We start from the raw sequence: 22,618 nt of genomic DNA on the forward strand, positions 1-22,618 counted from the left end.
AAATCTACTTTGAAACAAAAGTATACACCTCACACACATGGTTATGGGCTTAAAAAAAGAAGACACCTGTACCATGTCAGATATGTATTACATTTTGAGTTTGCATCCCAATATTACACGCTATTTACAGTACATCACAGAAGACTGAAATATAAAACTGTTTGACATAGAAACACCGGATGTGTCGTAAAAATAAAATTTAATAAAGTATTAACATTCCACCCATGAGGCCAAAGGCCTTTTGGTCATTGAGGCCTTTTGGTCATTGACTGCAGGAAAGGGCTACAGCTAGAATTCTTAATTGAAACAATAACAAACCGGACACCCGGCCTCTGTTTTGGTATAAAGCTGAGGGATGGGCCCTGGAGAAATGTAGCCCATCTCAAATTCATAGACAGAGCAATGGATGCAAGGACCATCCATGATATATGTTTAAAAAATCTAGTTTTAACCATGTTTTGAGACTATAGAGTTTGTTTACAAACATTGGAGTTAAACAAGCTTTTATTTTGGGTTCTCATAGGGTATGACAGTTGAACCAAGCTCCTGGAGCATTTACAAGTTATAGTCTTCAAGAACCAATATATCATTCATTTAGATGTGGCAACTAAGGATTCTAGCTTGAAATAATGAATGTAGGCCTACTGAATATGACAATATTGGTTGTCTGTGAGTACACACTACAAACTGTTCTCTAATAGAGTTTTTGTACCTGGGTACTGTACCATAACGGTTAACTTTCTGTGTTCAGTTTCGGCATGCTTTGGTTTTCCATGTAATATTTGTGACGTGCTCAATCATTTTCAGTCACGCTAGCTCATTAGCATAAAGTATTGGCTTGATGTGTTTTTTGATCAAAATTAGAATTCGTGTTTTCTAGCCAATCCAATTCGTTTGAATGTAGAAATCATAGTGTAAGTACACATTAAAAGCCTCAGATGTTAATCAAGATCCACCTTTCAAAATGAGTCATTCATTAACAGTCAACTAAAAAGCTAGCTAACTAGCTGTTTAGCTTGCTAGCACACCCACTGTAATGAATACTCAGGGGGGAAAAGATGTAGATTCACACGCAGAGCGCGGCAGATGTTTATTAAGCCTTTGCAGAAGGCAGGAATCGTGGTCACAGGCAGGCAATGGTCAACCACAGGTAGGCAGTCAAAAACTAACAATACCTCACAACCATACAAACAGAAAGAACTGAACTAAATAGGGAGCTGATGAGACCAGGTGAGAAATGAACACAGGTGAAATCAATGAACAAAAATGAAAGACAGGGCTACGTTCCAGAACACAAAGAAACAGGGCCACGTTCAAGAACACAAAGAAAAAGGTTGACTAAGAAAAGAAAAGCAGACCCTTACAGTACTCCTGAAGACCAAACGGCACCGGAGGGTGGAGCGGGGGAGCAGAGGGGGACCTCGGGGGCGAGGTCCGGGAGGCTGGTTCGACAAGGTCATGGACTGACCCGAGGTAGGCGTCCGCCTCTGCTCTCCCGCTCTCCGTTGCCGTTGGGCCGTCAGGAGCCTCCCATGGGGGGGGGGGGGGGGGGGGGACTGTGAGGGTCTGTTTTCTGTTTTGTACTTTAAGGAAAGGCGGCCAAAGGAGTTGTTGGCTCTGGGGATGACCAGTGAAATATACCTGCTGGAGCACGTGCTACAGGTGGGTGTTGCTATGGTGACCAGTGAGCGGAGATAAGGCGGAGCTATACCTAGCAAAGACATAGATGACCTGGAGGCAGTGGGTTTGGCGATGAATATGTAGCAAGGACCAGCCAACGAGAGCATACAGGTCGCAGTGGTGGGTAGTATATGGGGCTTTGGTGACAAAACGGGTGGCACTGTGATAGACTACATCCGGTTTGCTGAGTAGACTGTTGGAGGCTATTTTGTAAATGACATCGCCAAAGTCAAGGATTGGTAGGATAGTCAACCTCTTGGCCCCTCTGATATATTCCAGATTACGATGATCTGTTAGGACGAGAAAGGGATGTTGTGCGCCCTCCAACCAGTGGTGCCACTCCTCGAGGGCCAGCTTGATGGTGAGGAGTTCTGTTCCCCACATTGTAATTCCTCTCAGCGGGGGATCATTTCCTGGAGAAGAAGGCACAGGGATGTGATTTGGGAGGTGTTCCCACCCGCTGAGAGAGTATGGCTCCTACTTCGGAGGCATCCACCTCCAGAGTGAAAGGAAGGGTCGGATCAAGTTGGCAAAGGACAAGAGCTGAGATGAAGCGGCGTTTCAAGTTGTTGAACGCAGTCAGGGGGGGTATCAGTCCATTGAAGGGTCCGGGTCTTTTGGCTGGTAAGGGCAGCGGCCATATAACTGAAGTTCCGAATGAACAGGCAATAGAAGTTACAGAACCCAATGAAACGTTGGAGTTTTTTAACAGCTGATCAGGGATACCTCTGTTGTAACTAACTCCGCTGCGCTCAACTTTGAGAGTTGATACACACGTTATCATCTTCAGGGTTGGTGGTACCCCTGCGGGATGGTTGAGCTAACGTAGGCTAATGTGATTAGCATGAGGTTGTAAGTAACAAGAACATTTCTCAGGACATAGACGTGTCTGATATTGGCAGAAAGCTTCAATTCTTGCTAATCTAACTGCACTGTCCAATTTACAGTAGGTATTACAGTGAAAGAGTACCATGCTATTGTTTGAGGAAAGTGCACAGTTTTGAACATGAAATGTTTGGGCAATCTTGATACAACATTTTTAACAGAAATGCATTGGATCAGTCTAAAACTTTGCACATTCACTGCTGCCATCTAGTGGCCAAAATCTAAATTGCACCTGGGCTGGAATAATACATTATAGCCTTTCTCTTGCATTTCAAAGATGATGGTACAAAAAAATACAAAAAACTTTGTTTTTTTTCTTTGTATTATCTTTTACAAGATCTAATGTGTTCTCCTACATTTCCACAAACTTTAAAGTGTTTCCTTTCAAATGGTACCAAGAATATGCATGTCCTTGCTTCAGGGCCTGAGCTACAGGCAGTTAGATTTGGGTATGTCATTTTAGGCGAAAATTGAAAAAAAGGGTCCGATCCTTAAATTAAACAAAATTTTGAAGCTAAGAATCTCCTCTTTTCAACAATATAAACAGCTGAAAATGTATGCCGGGGTCAATGCGACTGATAATGATGGAGCAAGTCACATGTATTGCTTTTATTATACAATGGGTGGGTCTATTCCTGGATGCTGATTGGTTTAAACTGCGTTCCAGCTGTTCTATCAGAGAAATCACTGTGCATCCACTGTCCCATCAGCCCAGCCAGGCATAAACTTGATCTACATTGTAAAAAGGCCTTTAGAAAATATGTCCCCTTGCTTTTAACCTAGCATTTGGTTTGCAACAGCAGGGACTTGTATAAACCTTGCGGTCTGGTCTGTCTTTCTGACCTCTGCGACGTTGTTTTAATTTTGAAACGCGATCTCCAACATCATCTAGAGAGTGAACGTGTCTGGACAATATAGACATATTTTTTGAGCGAGGCGAAATCAAGATCAGCATTTATTTTTATGGACAAATGCAAAACAAAAGTCAATAGAAAACAGGTAAAAGGAAACAAAATGCAGCTAGCATGCTGTCTTTCCATCTTCAGTTTGAAGTGATTTCTGTGTAGTTGGCTAGATAACAAGGGAGAAGAGCCTGCATAGCAACCATTTTCATTTGTCATAGTAACTGCAAGTAGGTTGTTATCAATAAACGTCACAATAAGGTGCAGAACGTTCGATTTGCCTGCTGGGGGCAAGGGACCGCCAGCTCAGCTAAAACCATTGTTAATGATTGCCAAATAAATGTTAATATTATTTGGTTGTAATGTGATCACCTCTCGAAGAGCAATTATTCCATGAAAAACAATTGAGCACATTTAGCTCAATATCATAGTTACACAGCAAGTAACTTCATTCTTTCCATGATCAGTAAACATCATTTCAGATAGGCTGGTTGAGGGGATCCTATCCATTCGGCATGTAGCTAGTCAAAAAAATTGTTTTATTCAGCTTTCTTCATCAGAAAGATTAACATCAGCAAGTAGCCTATATGTTGAGTCAACACTCAGCCTGGTAAAGTTGTCTGTCTGACTAACGTTACTGTCATCAGTACTATAAGCAAATATAAACACTATTTAGAGATAACTAGATAGGCTATCCTACGAGACTAAGCCAATTTACCCAAGCGAAAATCAATGGCGTCTATATATTTTTTAGCAAGCTAGCTTCATACTTTTTTCTGACATGCCGAACATGCAGCCTTGTTGATTTAATTTGACACTTCACGGCCACCAGAGTTAGACATGTGACGACAGTTTGCATTGAATTGTGGGTCATATCAACCCCACAAGTGACCAAAGTTCTTCAAGGGCTGAGGGTGCAACGTTTGTGAATTGTACCTCCACTTAAGATGGCAATCAAACTGCATCTGGTTTCGACAGGGATTCCCAGAGGGAAAGTGGCTAGTGCAAAGGCTGAGGGGGTAGGCAGCCCTATAGTACATTTTAGGTAGGGGAAATGGAGCACAGTCTGTACATGATCATCACATGGGGATTTACTTCAGATGCTGGCTTTACGCCTGAATTAAAGGGTTTTTCCACCTGGGTGCTGAACCTTACCCGAGCTGGTACTGGTGGGTCCATTTTTCTATTACTTTTGGGTGAAGTACGGTTCAATTCAAGTACAGTTGAAGTCGGAAGTTTACATACACCTTAGCCAAATACATTTAAACTCAGTTTTTCACAATTCCTGACATTTAATCCAAGTGAAAATTACCTGTCTTAGGTCAGTTAGGATCACCACATTATTTAAAAAATGTAAAATATCAGAATAATAGTAGAGAGAATGATTTATTTCAGCTTTTAATTCCTTCACCACATTCCAACTGGGTCAGAAGTTTAGTTAAACTCAAATAGTATTTGGTAGCATTGACTTTAAATTGTTTAACTTGGGTCAAATGTTTTGGGTAGACTTCCACAAGCTTCCCACAATAAGTTGGGTGAATTTTGCCCATTCCTCCTGACAGCTGGTGTAACTGAGTCAGTTTGTAGGCCTCCTTGCTCGCACACGCTTTTTCAGTTCTGCCCACACATTATCTATGGGATTGAGGTCAGGGCTTTGTGATAGCCACTCCAATACCTTGACTTTGACCTTGTTGTCCTTAAGCCATTTTGCCACATCTTTGGAAATATGCTTGGTGTCATTGTCCATTTGGAAGACCCATTTGCGACCAAGCTTTAACTTCCTGACTGATGTCTTGAGATGTTGCTTCAATATATCTACATAATGTTCCTTCCTCATGAAGTCATCTATTTTGTGAAGTGCACCAGTCCCTCCTGCAGCAAAGCACCCCCACAACATGATGCTGCCACCCACGTGCTTCACGGTTGGGATGTGTTCTTCGGCTTGCAAGCGTCCTCCTTTGTCCTCCAAACATCACTATGGTCATCATGGCCAAAAAGTTATATTTTTCTTTCATCAGACCAGAGGACATTTCTCTAAAAAGTACGATCTTTGTCCCAATGTGCAGTTGCAAACCGTAGTCTGGCTTTTTTATGGTGGTTTTGGAGCAGTGGCTTCTTCCTTGCTGAGCGGCCTTTCAGGTTATGTCGATATAGGACTTGTTTTACTGTGGATACCAGATACCTTTGTACCTGTTTCCTCCAGCATCTTCACAAGGTCCTTTGCTGTTGTTCTGGGATTGATTTGCACTTTTTGCACCAAAGTACGTTCATCTCTAGGAGACAGAACGCATCTCCTTCCTGAGAGGTATGACGGCTGCGTGGTCCCATGGTGTTTATACTTGCGTACTATTGTTTGTACAGATGAACATGGTACCTTCAGGCGTTTGGAAATTGCTTCCGAGGATGAACCAGACTTGTGGAGGTCTACAATTTTTTTCTGACGTCTTGGCTGATTTCTTTTGATTTTCAAATGATGTTAAGCAAAGAGGCACTGAGTTTGAAGGTAGGTCTTGAAATAAATCCACAGGCACACCTCCAATTGATTCAAATTATGTCAATTAGCCTATCAGAAGCTTCTAAAACCATGACATAATTTTCTGGAATTTTCCAAGCTGTTTAAAGGCACAGTCAACTTAGTGTATGTACACTTCTGACCCACTGGAATTGTGATACAGTGAATTATAAGTGAAATAATCTGTCTGTAAACAATTGTAGGAAAAATGACTTGTGTCATGCACAAAGTAGAAGTAGTAACCGACTTTCCAAAACTATAGTTCGAAACTCTTTGGGGTAGGTGGGACGCTACCGTCCCACCTGGCCAACATCCAGTGAAATTGCAGAGCGCGAAATTCAAATTACAAAAATCGGAATATTAAACATTCATGAAAATACAAGTGTCATACATCATTTAAAAGCTTAACTTCTTGTTAATCCAGCCGCTTTGTCAGATTTCAAAAAAGCTTTACAGCGAAAGCACACCATGCGATTATCTGAGGATAGCGCCCCGCACACAAAAGCATTACATTAACTTCTTTGCGCTACGGATCCCTTTCGCGGGATCATTTTCCTAAACAACCGCTGAATTGCAGGGCGCCAAATATTACAAAAAATATTTATAATCATGCAATCACAAGTGAAATATACCAAAACACAGTTTAGCTTGTTGTTAATCCACCTATCGTGTCAGATTTTGAAAATATGCTTTACAGCGAAAGCAATCCAAGCTTTTGTGAGTGTATCAATCAATGCTAGAACAGCTAGCCCCAAATTAGCATGGTCACGAAAGTCAGAAAAGCAATAAAATTAATCGCTTACCTTTGATAATCTTCGGATGTTTGCACTCACGAGACTCCCAGTTACACAATAAATGTTATATTTGTTCGATAAATATTACTTTTATAACAAAAAAACGCCATTTGGGTTGCGCGTTATGTTCAGAAAACCACAGCCTCGTTCCGTTCGAGGAAAATTCCAAAAAGTATCCGTAATGTTCGTAGAAACATGTCAAATGTTTTTTATAATCAATCCTCAGGTTGTTTTTAACATACATAATCGATAATATTTCAACCGGACCGTAACCTATTCAATAAAAGAGAGAAAGAAAATGGAGAGCTACCCCTCTCGCGCGCAGGAACTAATCAAAGGACACCTGACTAGTTTTGAAAAATCTCGCTCATTTTTCAAAATAAAAGCCTGAAACTATGTCTAAAGCCTGGTCACAGCCTGAGGAAGCCATTGGAAAAGGAATCTGGTTGATACCCCTTTAAATGGAAGAAAGACGGGCAGTGAAACACAGATTTTTTTTTTTTTTAAACACTTCCGGGTTAGATTTCCTCAGGTTTTCGCCTGCAAAATCAGTCTTGTTATACTCACAGACAATATTGTGACAGTTCTGGAAACTTTGGAGTGTTTTCTATCCTAATCTGTAAATTATATGCATATTCTACGATCTGGACCTGAGAAATAGTCCGTTTACCTTGGGAACGTTATTTAAAAAAGATCTGACCCCTAGCATCAAGAAGTTAATTTTCCAACCAAGCAGAGGCGTCACGAAAGTCAGAAATAGCGATAAATAAATCCCTTACCTTTGAAGATCTTCATCTCGTTGCAATCACAAGGGTCCCAGCTACATAACAAATGGTCCTTTTGTTCGATAAAGTCCTTCTTTATATCCCCAAAAAGTCAGTTTAGTTGGCCCGCTTGACTCAGTAATCCACCGGTTTCCCTCGTTCAAAATGCATACAAATGAATCCTGTAAGTTACCAATAAACTTCTTCCAAACAAGTCAAACAATGTTTCTAATCAATCCTCAAGTACCCTAATATGTAAATAAACGATACAATTTAAGACGGAGAATAGCATGTTCATTACCGGAGATAAATAACGAAGAGTACACCCTCACCGGAATGCGCTACAAACACTACAGCCAAAATGGGAGCCACTTACAAAAACTACAAATTCTAGCTCATTTAAAAAAAACAAGCCTGAAACTCTTTCTAAAGACTGTTGACATCTATTGGAAGCCATAGGAACTGCAATCTGGAATTGCAATCCCATTGACAGCCATTCTAATCAGTGGTGAGCTGAAAGAATTTAATTCTGGATGGATTGTCCTCGGGTTTTTGCCTGCCATATCAGTTCTGTTATACTCACAGACAGTACAAGTCCAGTAACTGCAGTCGACTGTGCTATTTTGGACTCAGTAATTTCAGTGTACTGTGGTGTAAAGTAAAAATAAGTACTACTCAATTCGTTTTTTTTTAGGTTTCTGTACTTTACTTTACTATTTATATTTTTTACTACTTTTACTTCACTACATTCCTTAAGAAAATATTGTACTTTTTACTCCATACATTTTCCTTGACACCTAAAAAAACTCGTTACATTTTGAATGCTTAGCAGGATAGGAAAATAGTCTAATTCATGCACTTATCAACAGAACATCCCTGGTCATCCCTACTACCTCTGATCTGGCAGACTCACTAAACACAAATGCTTTGTTTGTAAATGATGTCTGAGTGTTGGAGTGTGACCCTGGCTTTCCATAAATAAATAAAAAACAAGAAAATGGTACCATCTGGTTTGCTTAATATAAAGAATTTGAAATTATCTATACTTTTACTTTTGATACTTAAGTATATGTTAAACCAAATACTTTTAGACTTTTACACAAGTAGAATTTTACTGGGTGACTTTTACTTTTACTTGAGTCATTTTCTATTAAGGTATCTTTAATATAAATTTGACTCAAGTATGGCAGTTGGGTACTTTTTCCACCACTGCAGTTATACTGCACTCTGACTGCAATCTTTTTTCGTAAGGGAACAAACACTGAAGTGGACCAGTTAGTACTTAACAATTTCACCAGAGTGCAGGTGATAACAGAGAGTACTGGTACAGCACACCATATACAATCGCCCTCTGGGCCACCATAATCACACCATATTTCAACTGGTCGATCAGTACAGTACCGTTTCCGTTTAATTAAACGTTGAACACAGTTCTGTCGTACTGAACGCACCCCAGGCAAATGCAATCGAGCAAAGCGCCGTGACATTGATCAACCAATGGGTGTGTAAGATACCACCCACATACGTTTGCTTGACACCCCCTCATGATAATACTGGAGGAACAAAGATAGATCCAACGGTAGGGAGTGCTGTTTTGTCACAGGTAGCTTGTGCACTTACTAGACAGGACTGTATTTGTTGAATGTAGCCTAGATAAGTACAGTTATGTAAACCGTTGAGAGATCAACACAATTTGTGATACATTTTAGTAGACTATTGCATATAGACCTACTTGTAAATAGATCTAGTCTAATAGCCCTACTGTGGAATACATTTGAATTGGGCCTATTGACTTGAGCACTGGTCTTAATTGCATAATCATATCAGTGACAATGTGATGCTCATTACATTCCCTATGCAATTACCACGAGGTATTCAAATTACCCTGACAGTCGTGAAAGGAAACTACTGCTGTAACTCCCTCTATCTGGATGGCTGTGACTAATTCCAATTGGGCAACGTATAGCCTATAAATGACCGTGTGCCATATAAAAAAGATACTTCAGATCATCTTTTTGGCTTTGAATACGTGGAAATTAGAGCATCCTGGGTGAGTATTGAGCTCCCGACCAGTGGCGCATTTCATTTGTGCGCGTGTTTTCACGTGTCAACAGTGGGCGCTTCACTGCCTCCGTACAACGGGTCTGGAGCAAGGGGATGCGCAGAATGTAAATCTCAGCTCAGAGGTCTCTCTGTCTCACTCTCCGTCCAGACTGGCAGCATTTCCTGGAGTGTCTTAGTTGTTGAAAGACTAGACCAAGCACCTGTGATTGAGTACAGTTGGCATCCCGACGTCGGAGCTGGAGCCCTGTGACTCCTGAGCTAATTGCGTGGGTGCTTCGGGGATTACAACGAGGAGCATCTCCTCCAAGCCAAGAGGAGAGACGGACTTGCGGGGCTCTTTACGAGAAGTGCGGTGCTGCGATTCCGTGGACCAGCGTTTACCCGCAAACTCTCGTTGGGATCTTGAATAAGAGAGCCACGGCTCTTATGAAAATGTTTATTCTTTAGGAAAAGACATAGAGACAATCACTGATTTAAATACCACTGATTTATGTCATTTGGACAGTGGAATCAATGAAATAGGCTAGCCTACTATTTTCTCTGTTCATCCAATTCCATGAAGAGGAAAAACAGCATTCTGTTTAATAACTCGGTAAGTGTTTATTAGTTTACGTTGATTTGATAAGCTTCCACATAAGGTAAAACGCTATTTTAATGTTTCATAATAGTGGTTACGTTGCATGCGAGTCTGAGTGTCTATTAATTCCACAATATTTCATAGCCTATAGCCTACTAGTATTTTATCGACATGCTGAGAAGTTTTTCTTTATTTTTCAATAATCGAAAAGGCAGTGGGAAATATAACAATTATTTGATAACTGAGCATGTTATGGCAACTACAATGCAATTCACACGGTGCCTATAGTACAGCCTATTAGGCCAGGGTTATAGTTGGATTTTCTTGCTTGTTCCCATTTCCAAATATGGGAAGTGGCGAGGGTGACACATTTAAACAACACCCTGATTCAAGCACTTATTCAACTTTCTATCTTTTGAATTGCAGAGAAAGCTATTTCCTCAACCACAGCAAGACAAGATGTGTGTAGCAGACATGTATCGAGATAATGGTTGTGCATGATCATCTCATGCATACTGCTGATATAGTACTCCACCAGGAGCCCTGAATGGCTTTTCCAGGCTACTGAGATTTATCTTGCTGCTCAGGCTCATTTTCTTCATCTAGGGCACAAGTCCACATGGGGGCTGCTTTGTTCCATGCAGTCAGGGAAGGTATAGCCTTCATAGCTCTGACTGCAGAGAGGCTAATGCTGGTTGCAATAGAGCCCCTTCCTCTACATAAAATTCAGTCAGGAGCACCTTATGGATCTTTTGCTCTCTAGCTTTTTCATTTTAAACTGTAATTAGTCATCCAACATAATTCAATTATGCTTTTAATTATGTTGCTGGCGCTATTGTATTTCTCATTGACTCCTCTGACTGTGTAAAATGATTGTCTGCTTCCCAGGTGGCTGGCCTCTGGGGGACCTTTGTGACCAAAACGGTCTCTCCTTTGTTCTATTTCCTTTAGATAAATACATATATTAATGTCTCAAAACTCTTCTGGTTGCACCATATTTTGAACCCCTTAAAAAAGACAGAACACCAGCTGCAGCAGAATTGCAGATGCTCAGCCAATATATATCTTCAAAGTATGTGCTATTCATTGGGGAATTTGATCCCTCTCTCCTCTATTCATGTTTATTTATAGATTTCTCTAGCATGCTTTGCTCATCTCGTTTTGTGGCTAACAAGCACAGCCAAATGAGAGGTGAAAACATCATAAGCAGCTAGGTGCTGAATTATTCCTGAACACTGCAATATGCCGCTGACATTGCTACAGAGGAAAGGACTGTGGCCCTTTTATTTTAGCTCAATTGGTTTTGAAATCCCTTCTGAAGAACATCAGAGTGGCAATCTTGGTACAAAAAGTGCATTTCTGTTTGAAAAAATCTAGGACGTTCAAATATACTGTAGTGCTGTGAATGGATGCACAGATCCAGAGGTCTAGCTTTAGTCTAGAAAGCATCTGTCCCTCTCTTCATCCCACACCTCCAACCCAGTGATGTATCTGTGGCTATTGGGATGGGGGTCTGGGGATATGTCACCACGATGATAGGGTTGTGGAACGGATCACTGCTCCCTGTCTCACTCTCTGTTAAGTGCACTTACTTTCCTGGCCCCATGGTTTGCAGTAGCTGTGGGGTTCACCGATGCATTGGCCCCTTGGTTAACATCTGAGGGAATCACTGGAGCTTCCTGTTGTCTTTAGAACAGTGAGGCCTTCCAGGAATTCTCCTGTTTTCTCAGTTACTAGATCCTTCCCTCTTTGGGTGAAATGTTTTCGACCCGATAATTATCAATCCTTTCACCCTTTGTGCACAGCTGCTATTCGGGTGTTACACAAACTCTCTCACTCACTGTGTGAAAGCAGTTCATATCTCCTCATGAAAGTATCTTGCTTCATGACATTTAGTTTAATAGATAACAGTTGTGACATTGATTGTGTCTTCAAATGCAAATCATTTTCAGTTTTTAGGTTTGGCCTTACTTTTTTGTTTTCAATTCATCGTGTACAGTATTTGCTATACTATAATGTACTGTATAATGCATAAAACAATTGTGACTCAATGTCACTATGATGTTTCTCTGAGTGACAAAAGTGAGAAACGTAATAACATCTCCCTTGTCTTAGAGCTCAGTCTGTTAGTCACCGTTGCGTGCTGTGTATTTTTGGTCTTAGTCACAGCCAGTTTGTCAGTCCTAATCACATTTATCTTATGCACGCATGTATGTAACAACATGCCAATCAGACACCTCCATGGAGTGACTCAGTGCTCTGTGTTATGTGATGTGCTTCCATGGCAGCCGCACTTGAAACAGCAGACAGAGACATCTCAGGAGAGGTATTCATATGATTATGTAAAACCATTCTTTAATTGGATGAAAATGGTACAAAGCTGTACGGAGAGGAAAGGGGGCAGTATAGTAAGAGATTACAAAAAATATTCCAAGTCAGTACACTTAATTGGTCTTGGACAAATATCATTTAGTTTCTCAGCACAGAGCATTTAGACCTTAATTGTGAAACAATCTCAAAGACTTCTTTCAATGCCCTTGTTCGAAGTCTTTAATACCTAACTTTGATATACTAACATTTATGCGTCCTCGTTGGCCCATGTGAAATTAAGTTTACTCAGCAGCTGGATCGCTGGATAAACTAAATAGTGAGGCACAGATGAGATGGGCTCATTATCTTTCTTGGGTAAATCACAGCTCATGTTGGAAGTTAGAACTTAAATCATTCCGCTTGTTCATACTGGCCTTAGAGATTTTCTAGTGGAGGGCAATAATAGTGATTACAGTAATTATATGTATCCTTTCTTGAATTAGAGATAATCTTCAATGTGAATGAGGTTTTAGATGCTGCTGTCTTGTGATATGGTGAATAGCCTAGCCAGTGTTTCCCCTAGGATTTATTTCAGAAGCATGGGGTCTTCCTGGGGTCTTCCTGCGGGGGGGGCGGTCGATGGGCTCTTCCTGGGGCAGACTTCTATACCTCTAACAGTGCAGTGGCAGCCATAATTTGGCAGCAACGCACCAAAGCATATAGGGGAAACGCTGGCCTACCTATTATCTGTTTTTCTAACTAACTGAGTAACAGTGTCTCCTTTTGAGATGTACACTACAGTCCTTGCTGGCCCAGCTTTGTTTGCGATAGGTCTTGTTGCATCTGAAAACAGCTCACCCTCCCTCTCATGTTGTGATAGAACCTCTCTCCTTTACTCCCACCCTTATTAGATTCTTTGCTATTATGCGTCCCTTCAGGGGGAAACGGATGCCTTTAACCACCTCTTCTATCAATTATGCACCAAACAACAGCCCCTTTAACCAAGAAGTCATGTCATTTACTCAGGGATACGTTTAGCCAACGACTTTCATTAGGCTTAGCTATTGTGGAGGTGAAACTGTGATGCATCATTACATTTGGCAGAGAAATCTCGTGTTCATAATTTCACTTCACCTCCGCCAGTGCATAGTGATATCCAGCCACCCTTACCTCTACAGTACACGGCCAAATAGAAGACAGACTTTAATGATAATGCATTCCTATTTCCAGTATGAGCTCTTCATTTTTGATCAACTCAGTGGAGCCATCTTGCTTGACATGTTGACTGCCCAACTTGAATTCTCTCACAAGCTGGGGATCCAACATATCATGCAATGTCAAAATAAAGAGCTCATCTTGAAAATACTGGAGGTATGCATTATAAATACAGTCTGTCCTCTATGGGTCTCGGCATTAGACTGGGATGGATAGGATGGGATGACTGGGATGGAGCAGAGCAAACCAGACACACTGGGGAATGTTGCACACATTTCTACCCGGGTATGATCTCAAAGCATGTAATCCAATGTGACACGATTTACAGTGGCAAAATGCCCCCTAAAACTTGAAAGACACCAGGAAATCCACTCTGAGAGACACTGTGTCCCACAATTACAGCAGATGAGGAACCATTACTGGCACCAGGAGCATGGTGCTAAGCCAGCACTGGCCGGAAGATTATGTAATCTATAACCAAATGAGATCACCCCCCCTGAAGAGTGTGTACTGGGCGACAGTAGGTAGCTGCAGGAGGCTGGTGCTTTGGGCTCCTCACAGAATGTGACTCATAACAATGGTTATGGAATAACAGCTATATTCCTCCCCTTCAAACTAAACATACACAATTCTGTAGCTCTTGAAATGACTGCATGTTTTGTTTTGTAAACATTTGTAAGACGATGAAACAATAGTTTTATATGCAATTGTACTACTATATTAAGAATACCAAAGTTAGTAGCCTACTGGGTTAATCCACAAAAAAATGTAAAGTTTTAAGAAACTGGAGAAGGGTTAGGAATCTTAATCCTGAGAGGAATATCAGTTACCAGTGGTAACAGTGATGTAGGTCAAAGCATTAGGAAAGAAAGCTTTTACCATTGAAATAATGATAGATTTGGAATTATATAACGATAGGCACCACTTCCAGATCCAATTTTTTAAAGGCCCATTACATTACTTGTCAGACAATATTATGTATCAGGCATTGTGAATTCAGTTCACAGACTTTGCAAGCATGACACAGGCTCAATGGAAAAACGTCACTCAATCTACTGGCTGTGGAACCAGGCATTCAAAGCATTGACTATTGAAAACCTTAGAGACATATCAAATCAAATCAAATGTTATTTGTCACATGCGCCGAACACGTGTAGACCTTACAAGTGTAGACCTTACAGTGAAATGCTTACTTAAAAGCCCTTAACCAACAATGCAGTTTTAAGAAAAATACCAAAAGAAAAATAAGAAATAAAAGTAACAAATAATTAAAGAGCAGCAGTAAAATATCAATATCGAGGCTATATACAGTGGGTACCGGTACAGAGTCAATGGGAGGGGGCACTGGTTAGTCGAGTAATGAGGTAATATATACATGTAGGTAAGAGTTATTAAAGTGACTATGCATAGATAATAACAGAGAGTAGCAGCAGTGTAAAAAGGGGGGGGGGGGGGGGGGGCAATGCAAATAGTCTGGGTAGTCATTTGATTAGATTTTCATACCACACATATCTAAGCAAGTCATTCGTGTTATGTATAATTTCAATGGATCTGGAAGTCAAATGGTTACTGAAATGAAAATGTATTGATCTTGACACTCAATACCCCATAATGTCAAAGTGGAATTATGTTTCAGAATGTTTACAAATGAATTTTAAATAAAAAGCTGAAATGTCTTGAGTCAATAAGTATTCAACCCCTTTGTTTTGGCAAGCCTTAATAAGTTCAGGAGTAAAAATGTACGTAACAAGTCATAATAAGTTGCATGGACTGACTCTGTTTGCAAGGATAGTGTTTAACATGATTTTTGAATGGCTACCTCATCTCTGTACCTAGGGCTGGGCGATATACCGTATTTTACAATATACCAGTATTGATGCACGGACTGGTTTGGGTTTTTACTGTACATTCTATAATGGTATTTGAATGTTTAGTTTGTGTGTAACGTCCATTTTTATAGTTTATTCCACTGCTTGAGTCATCTCTCTCAGCTCTCTCTCTCCATGCCACTTTCCACACAGACCTAGTCACACCCCCTGTCACTCAAGGAGCACATTTGATGTTCCTCAACCACGAGACACTTGCGTTCAGTCTGCATGGTCAATGCAGCACATGCAACAATGTTGATGAAAACGATGCTATTTTCACTTTACTTCTTAATATAAATCCACTAACGTTCTATATTTACACTACTAGTTTGTGTTTCTTCAATCAGCAAATGGCTAGTTTGTCTTTTCTTAGCAAGTTGGGCCAAAATCCTGTTAAAAAAAATGAACATCTAATTTACGGAAAAAAAGCAAGTATTGGAACTAAAAATATCTGAACACTATGAAGTGGGTATAAACACACACGTACTCAATTACATGCTCGCTTACACATACGGACTTATACATAAAGAACACAGCTGATCTCGCGCTCTTCTCTCACTCTCTCTTCTCTTCTCTCCCTCTCTCACCTCTCTCTCTATTGTCGAACTGTTTGTGTATAATTTAATATGATTCTTGTTTGTCTCTTTTTTATGGATCTGTCTACATGTTTATAAACTCAGCAAAAAAAGAAACGTCCTCTCACTGTCAACTGCATTTGTTTTCAGCAAACATGTGTAAATATTTGTATGAACATAACAAGATTCAACAACCTAGACATAAACTGAACACGTTCCACAGACATGTGACTAACAGAAATGGAATAAGGTGTCCCTGAACAAAGGGGGGGTCAAAATCAAAAGTAACAGTCAGTATCTGGTGTGGCCACCAGCTGCATTAAGTACTGCAGTGCATCTCCTCCTCATGGACTGCACCAGTGCCGGTTCTTATTGTGAGATGTTACCCCACTCTTCCACCAAGGCACCTGCAAGTTCCCGGACATTTCTGGGGGGAATGGCCCTAGCCCTCACCTTCCAATCCAACAGTTCCCAGACGTGCTCAATGGGATTGAGAACCGGGCTCTTCGCTGGCCATGGCAGAACACTGACATTCCTGTCTTGCAGGAAATCATACACAGAACGAGCAGTATGGCTGGATGAGCATGCAGGAAGGGTACCACATGAGGGAGGAGGATGTCTTCCCTGTAACGCACAGCGTTGAGATTGCCTGCAATGACACTAAGCTCTGTCAGATGATGCTGTGACACACCGCCCCAGACCATGACGGACCCTCCACCTCCAAATCGATCCCACTCCAGAGTACAGGCCTCGGTGTAATGCTCATTCCTTCGACAATAAACGCGAATCTGACTTATCAACCCTGGTGAGACAAAACCGAGACTCGTCAGGGAAGATCACTTTTTGCCAGTCCTGTCTGGTCCAGCGATGGTGGGTTTGTGCCCATAGGCAACGTCTGGTGAGGACCTGCCTTACAACAGGCCTACAAGCCCTCAGTCCAGCCTCTCAGAGCCTATTGCGGACAGTCTGAGCACTGATGGAGGGATTGTGCGTTCCTGGTGTAACTCGAGCAGTTGTTGTTGCTGAATTATATTTTGAAAGAGGAAGCTAAATATTTTAGGCAGATGTTCTCTTTTACGTCTCATCCTCTCCCACTGAATGAAGATTACGGCAAGAAATTATTTCCAATTGGAAAAAAGGAAAATTAACAAAAGTACAGAAAGATCAGTGCGAATGCCAAATTACAGAGGAAGAACTTTGAGGCTATTCAATTCTTTAAGTCTGGAAAAATCCCAGGGCTTGATAGCATACCGGTAGAGGTATATCAAGCCTTTTTGATATACTAAAAGCTCCATTGTTAGATTGTTTTAACTACTCCTATAGAAATGGTAGTCTGTCGGGTACTCAGCAGGAAGGTCTGATTGCACTATTATTAAACAAGACCCAGATTGCAAATATAAAGATCCAGTCTATCTAAAAAACTGGAGGCCCCTTACACTTCAATGTTGTGATGCAAAAAAAACTGCAAAATGCATAACACTCAGAATTAAAAGGGTTTTTACCAGGTATTGTTCATCCTGATCAGACAGATTTTTTACATGGACGATTCATTAGAGATAATATACGACAACTATTAGAAATAATTGAACATCATGAAACATCTAAGAAGCCAGGCCTGGTATTTATAGCGGATTTTGAAAAGGCATTTGATAAAGTAAGACTGGATTTTATTTATAAATGGCTTCATTTTTTGCAGTACTTAATGCAGCTGGTGGCCACACCAGATACTGACTGTTACTTTTGATTTTGACCCCCCCTTTGTTCAGGGACACCTTATTCCATTTCTGTTAGTCACATGTCTGTGGAACGTGTTCAGTTTATGTCTCAGTTGTTGAATCTTGTTATGTTCATACAAATATTTACACATGTTAAGTTTGCTGAAAACAAATGCAGTTGACAGTGAGAGGACGTTTCTTTTTTTGCTGAGTTCATATAATGAATATGACTTGGGTGGGTTGAGATTATTAAATATAAAAGCACTAAACCTCTCTCTAATAGGTTCATTTATTCAAAAGTTTACTTGAACCCTAAATGGTTCTCAAGTAGATTGCTAAGAAAAGCTCATCTATTGTTTAAAAATTGCCTTTTTGCCTTTGTGTAGATTGCCGTGTTTCATTTTCGATTAATGGAGAATGATACTTTATTCAAAGTATCTTTCATTTTCAAACAAGCATTGCAGAGCTGGCTACAATTTCAAATTCATCCCCCTGAAAAGATAGAACAAATATTATGGATGAACTCAAATATGCTGGTTGATAAAATACCTTTATTTATGGGAAATATGTTTGAAAAGGGTTTTTTGTTCTTAAATTATATTGTAAATTGGAATGGTAGAGTTATGTCCTTCATGGAGTTATCAGAATTGTACAGGAAGGTCTGCTCAATCCAAGAGTACAACCAATTGATTACAGCATTACCCCAAAAATGGAGGAGGCAGGTGGTGGCAGCGGGAGGAGGTAGGGAACTGGTCTGTCTGCCCAATATAAAGGATCAAAACTGGCAGAGGAATTAAGGTAGCATAAATAGGAAAGTATACCAGTTTCATTTGAGAACCAAGATGTTGACAACTGTGCCATACAGATTGCAAAATAGTTGGGAAGAGATTTTTGATGTACCGATTCCATGGTATGAGGTTGTATGAGTTGATGCTGTATATAAAACAACCCAAGATTCAAGACTTCGTGCATTTCAGCTAAAAAAATGTAGAATATAGAGTTCTTGCCACCAACAAAATGTTGAATATTTGTGGCATAAAATCATCGAAGCTCTGCAGATTTTGTTGTGAGGGTACAGAATCAATAGACCATTTAATTTGGTATTGCCCTCAGGTAGCCTGTTTCTGGTCTCAGGTTCAGGAATGGCTGAAAATGCATAGCTTTGATCTAAAATTGACCCTAGATATAGTACTGTTAGGAGATCTGGAGAGACCGGGTCAGTCAATTACTAATATACTAATACTCTTAGTAAAAGTATTTATCTTCTACTCGCAATCTGTGGATTCTATTCGATTAGATAAATTGAAATTGTACGTTAACATCACAGCATAGTTGAACGATATATGTTGCATAAAAATCTGAAGAGGGTGGCCAGCAGAGATAGGTGGGATGGGCTGAGGGAAGCTGAGGGTTGGGATGTGGAATTGAAGACAAGTGGGAGTGGAGTTTCTGTGCGGGAGATAGAGTGATGGTCAAAGATAGAAGTAAAAAATAAAGTCAAAATTAAACAGTAGAAAGTACGTTTGAATGACATTGAGGGGAAGTGTTTTTAAAGCTAATGCCGGTTTGCTTGAGGCTGATTTCGTGCAGGTGTTTGTACACATGCATATATACACACACTCTCATTCAAATACATGCATACATGGACACACACACATGGAATAGTGCCAGACATGCACTCAAACATATAGTTAGCATTGCTGTTATGATTTTAGTTGTCCTTGATGTCCTTTGTGTTTTTGTTGTTTTTGTTAGTTTTTTTTGCGTTGTTTGCTATTTTTCGTTTGTCTTTAAATGTTTTCTCTTTAGTTCAATTTCTTGGTTGTTTTATAGAGTCACCTAGGAATCACTTATAAACACTTTGGTTCTTACCCTGTCACAATAACTCCTCCCTGGCATTTGCATTCTTTGTCATGTCAAACAACACTGTATTCAATGTGCCCACTATTATATTCTAACTGAATAATTAGAATTATCATTATATTTGCATGATTCCAACAGTTCAGCAAAGTGTTTTTCTCTAAATCGCAAGTCAAATCAGAATTATAACATTTGATAAAAATAAGGCCTAAATTGTTTGCTCATGTCATGTAGCCCTACGTGGCAGTGTGGAAATTATCTCGAATCAGTGCAGGACATGCAGAAATTGATGAAAACACATATTATAATATTTTGTTAAATTTGAATTGAATGGTATTAAACAATCAGAGTGGAGAAAGACCCATTGAAATCACTTAGAATGTATGTGTTGCCCCCCTAGGGTCACACACTACTCATGAAGCAAATGTATTACTTGTATTATTAAAAAACATAAAATACCGTAATATACTGTCACAGCGTCCATTTAAAATAAAAATACAGTGATATGATACTTGGTCCATATCGCCCAGCGCTATATGTACCCCACAAATACAATCTGTAAGGTCCCTTAGTTGAGGCAGGAATCTCAAACACAGATTCAAGCTCAAAGACCAGGGAAGTTTTCCAATGCCTCACAAAAAATGGCAGCTATTGGTACAATATTTTTTTTTAAAGCAGACATTGAATATCCCTTTGAGCAGGGTGAAGTTATTAATTACACTTTGGATGGTGTTTCAATACACCCAGTCATTACAACGATACAGGCGTCCTTCCTAACTTAGTTGCCGGAGATGAAGGAAATCGCTCATTGAGTTCACCATGAGGCCAATGGTGACTTTAAAAAAGTTAGAGCTTGATTGGAGAAACCTGAGGATGGATCAACAACATTGGAGTTACTCCGCAATACTAACCTAATTGTGTAACGGCATTCTACGTCGTCCTCCTCCGACGAGGAGAGGAGAGAGGGATTGGAAGACCAATTTGCAGCGAGGTATGATGACATGATTATCTTTATTAACAAGACGAAACTAAACACACGAAGAACACTTGATAATTTTACAAAACGACGTAGACAGACCTGAACGAGAGAACTTACATAAAACATGAAGAACGCACGAACAGGAACAGACTACATATACTAACGACAACGAAACAGTCCCGTGTGGTGCGAACATACACTGACACGGAAGACAACCACCCACGACAAACAATGTGAAACAACCTCCCTATGTATGTCTCTCAATCAGAGGAAAACGAAAACACCTGCCTCTGATTGAGAGCCATACAAGGTCAATTAAACCTGACACTTAACATAGAACAAACAACAGACTGCCCACCCAGCTCACGTCCTGACCCACTAAACACAACAATACAAAAGGAAAACAAGGTCAGGAACGTGACATGACATTACCCCCCCCCCCAAGATGCGGACTCCGCCGCAAAACTCACCTCAAGGGGAGGGTTTGGGTGGGCATCTGTCCACGGTGGCGGCTCCGGCTCTTGGACGCTGTCCCCACACCACCATAGTCACTCCCCGCTTCCGTATCCCCCCCAATGACCACCCTCCAACTAAACCCACCTAAATGAAGGGGCAGCACCGGGATAAGGGGCAGCACCGGGATAAGGGGGCAGCACCGGGATAAGGGGCAGCTCCGGGCTGAGGGACGGCGGCTTCCGGGCTGAGGGACGGCGGCTCCGGGCTGAGGGACGGCGGCTCCCGGGCTGAGGGACGGCAGGTCCTGGCTGGACAGCTCTGGCAGGTCCTGGCTGGACGGCTCTGGCAGGCCTGGCTGGACGCTCTGGCAGGTCCTGGCTGGACGGCTCTGGCAGGTCCTGGCTGGACGGCTCTGGCTGGTCCTGGCTGGACAGGCTTCTGGCTGGTCCTGGCTGGACGGCTCTGGCTGGTCCTGGCTGCGGCTCTGGCTGGTCTGGCTGGACGGCTCTGGCTGGTCCTGTCTGGCGGAAGGCTCTGGCTGATCCTGTCTGGTGGAAGGCTCTGGCTGATCCTGTCTGGCGGAAGGCTTTGGCTGCTCCTGTCTGGCGGAAAGCTCTAGCGGCTCCTGTCTGGCGGACGGCTCTGAAGGCTCATGGCAAGACGGGCGGCTTTGGCAGGCTCAGTCGCAGACGGGCAGTTATGCGGCGCTTGGCAGACGGAACAGTTCAGACGGCGTTGGGCAGACGGGCATTCAGGCGCCCGCTGGGCAGACGGCCAGCTCATGACAGCTCGGGACAGACGGGCAGTTTCTGGGCAGACTGGCAGACCTGTAGGGAGGAGACGGAGAGACAGCCTGGTGCGTGGGTGCCACAGACCCACCAGGCTGGAGGAGACCTACAGGAGGCTTGATGTTAAAAAGGAGGCACCTGAAGGACTGGGCTTGTGGGGGAGCACTGGAGCTCTGGTGCGCAGCCTTTGCACCACTCCCCAGGTGGAGTACTATTCGCAGCCGTACCCTCCAGAGTAAAGGCACAGGTTGAACAGGCTGTAGATGAGCACTGGAGCATCTAGTGCCTACTACGCGCACCTCTCTCTTAGGCTCCACTCCCACATTTGCCGCGTAGAGCGAAAGCGTAGGCATAGGACGCACTGACCCTCCCAGCCGGCCCCGGAGACACAGCACGAGCGAGCCGGCGCAGGATACCCTGGACCGAAAACTGCGTACCGGAGACCAAGAGGCTGAAGCAGGCACAATACGCCCCGGCTGGATGCCCACACTTACACGACACTTTCGGGGGGCTGCCCTATAGCGGCAAACCGGCTAGAGCACGCGCACTGGCGCACCCGTGCGCTTCACCACAATAAACGGTGCCTGACCAGTGAGGCGTTGCTTATAATAAGCACGAGGAGTGCGCTCCAGGTCTGCTACCTTGGCTTAGCCACACTTCCTTTCTAGCCCCCC

General features: G+C 41.9%; 1 protein-coding gene across 1 annotated transcript in view; it reads left to right on the forward strand.

Annotated features, from left to right (window-relative positions):
- The first annotated feature begins 9,484 nt into the window (after positions 1-9,484).
- The window catches only part of LOC111969843 (contactin-3-like), a 68,055-nt gene continuing 54,921 nt past the window's right edge, over positions 9,485-22,618 (forward strand). Inside the window, exon 1 of the mRNA XM_023996162.1 lies at positions 9,485-10,193. The gene's annotated coding sequence lies outside the window, so the exon portion shown is untranslated. The remainder of the gene's footprint in view (positions 10,194-22,618) is intronic.

This window comes from Salvelinus sp. IW2-2015, linkage group LG11, assembly GCF_002910315.2.
Source record: "Salvelinus sp. IW2-2015 linkage group LG11, ASM291031v2, whole genome shotgun sequence".
Classification (NCBI taxonomy): domain Eukaryota; kingdom Metazoa; phylum Chordata; class Actinopteri; order Salmoniformes; family Salmonidae; genus Salvelinus; species Salvelinus sp. IW2-2015.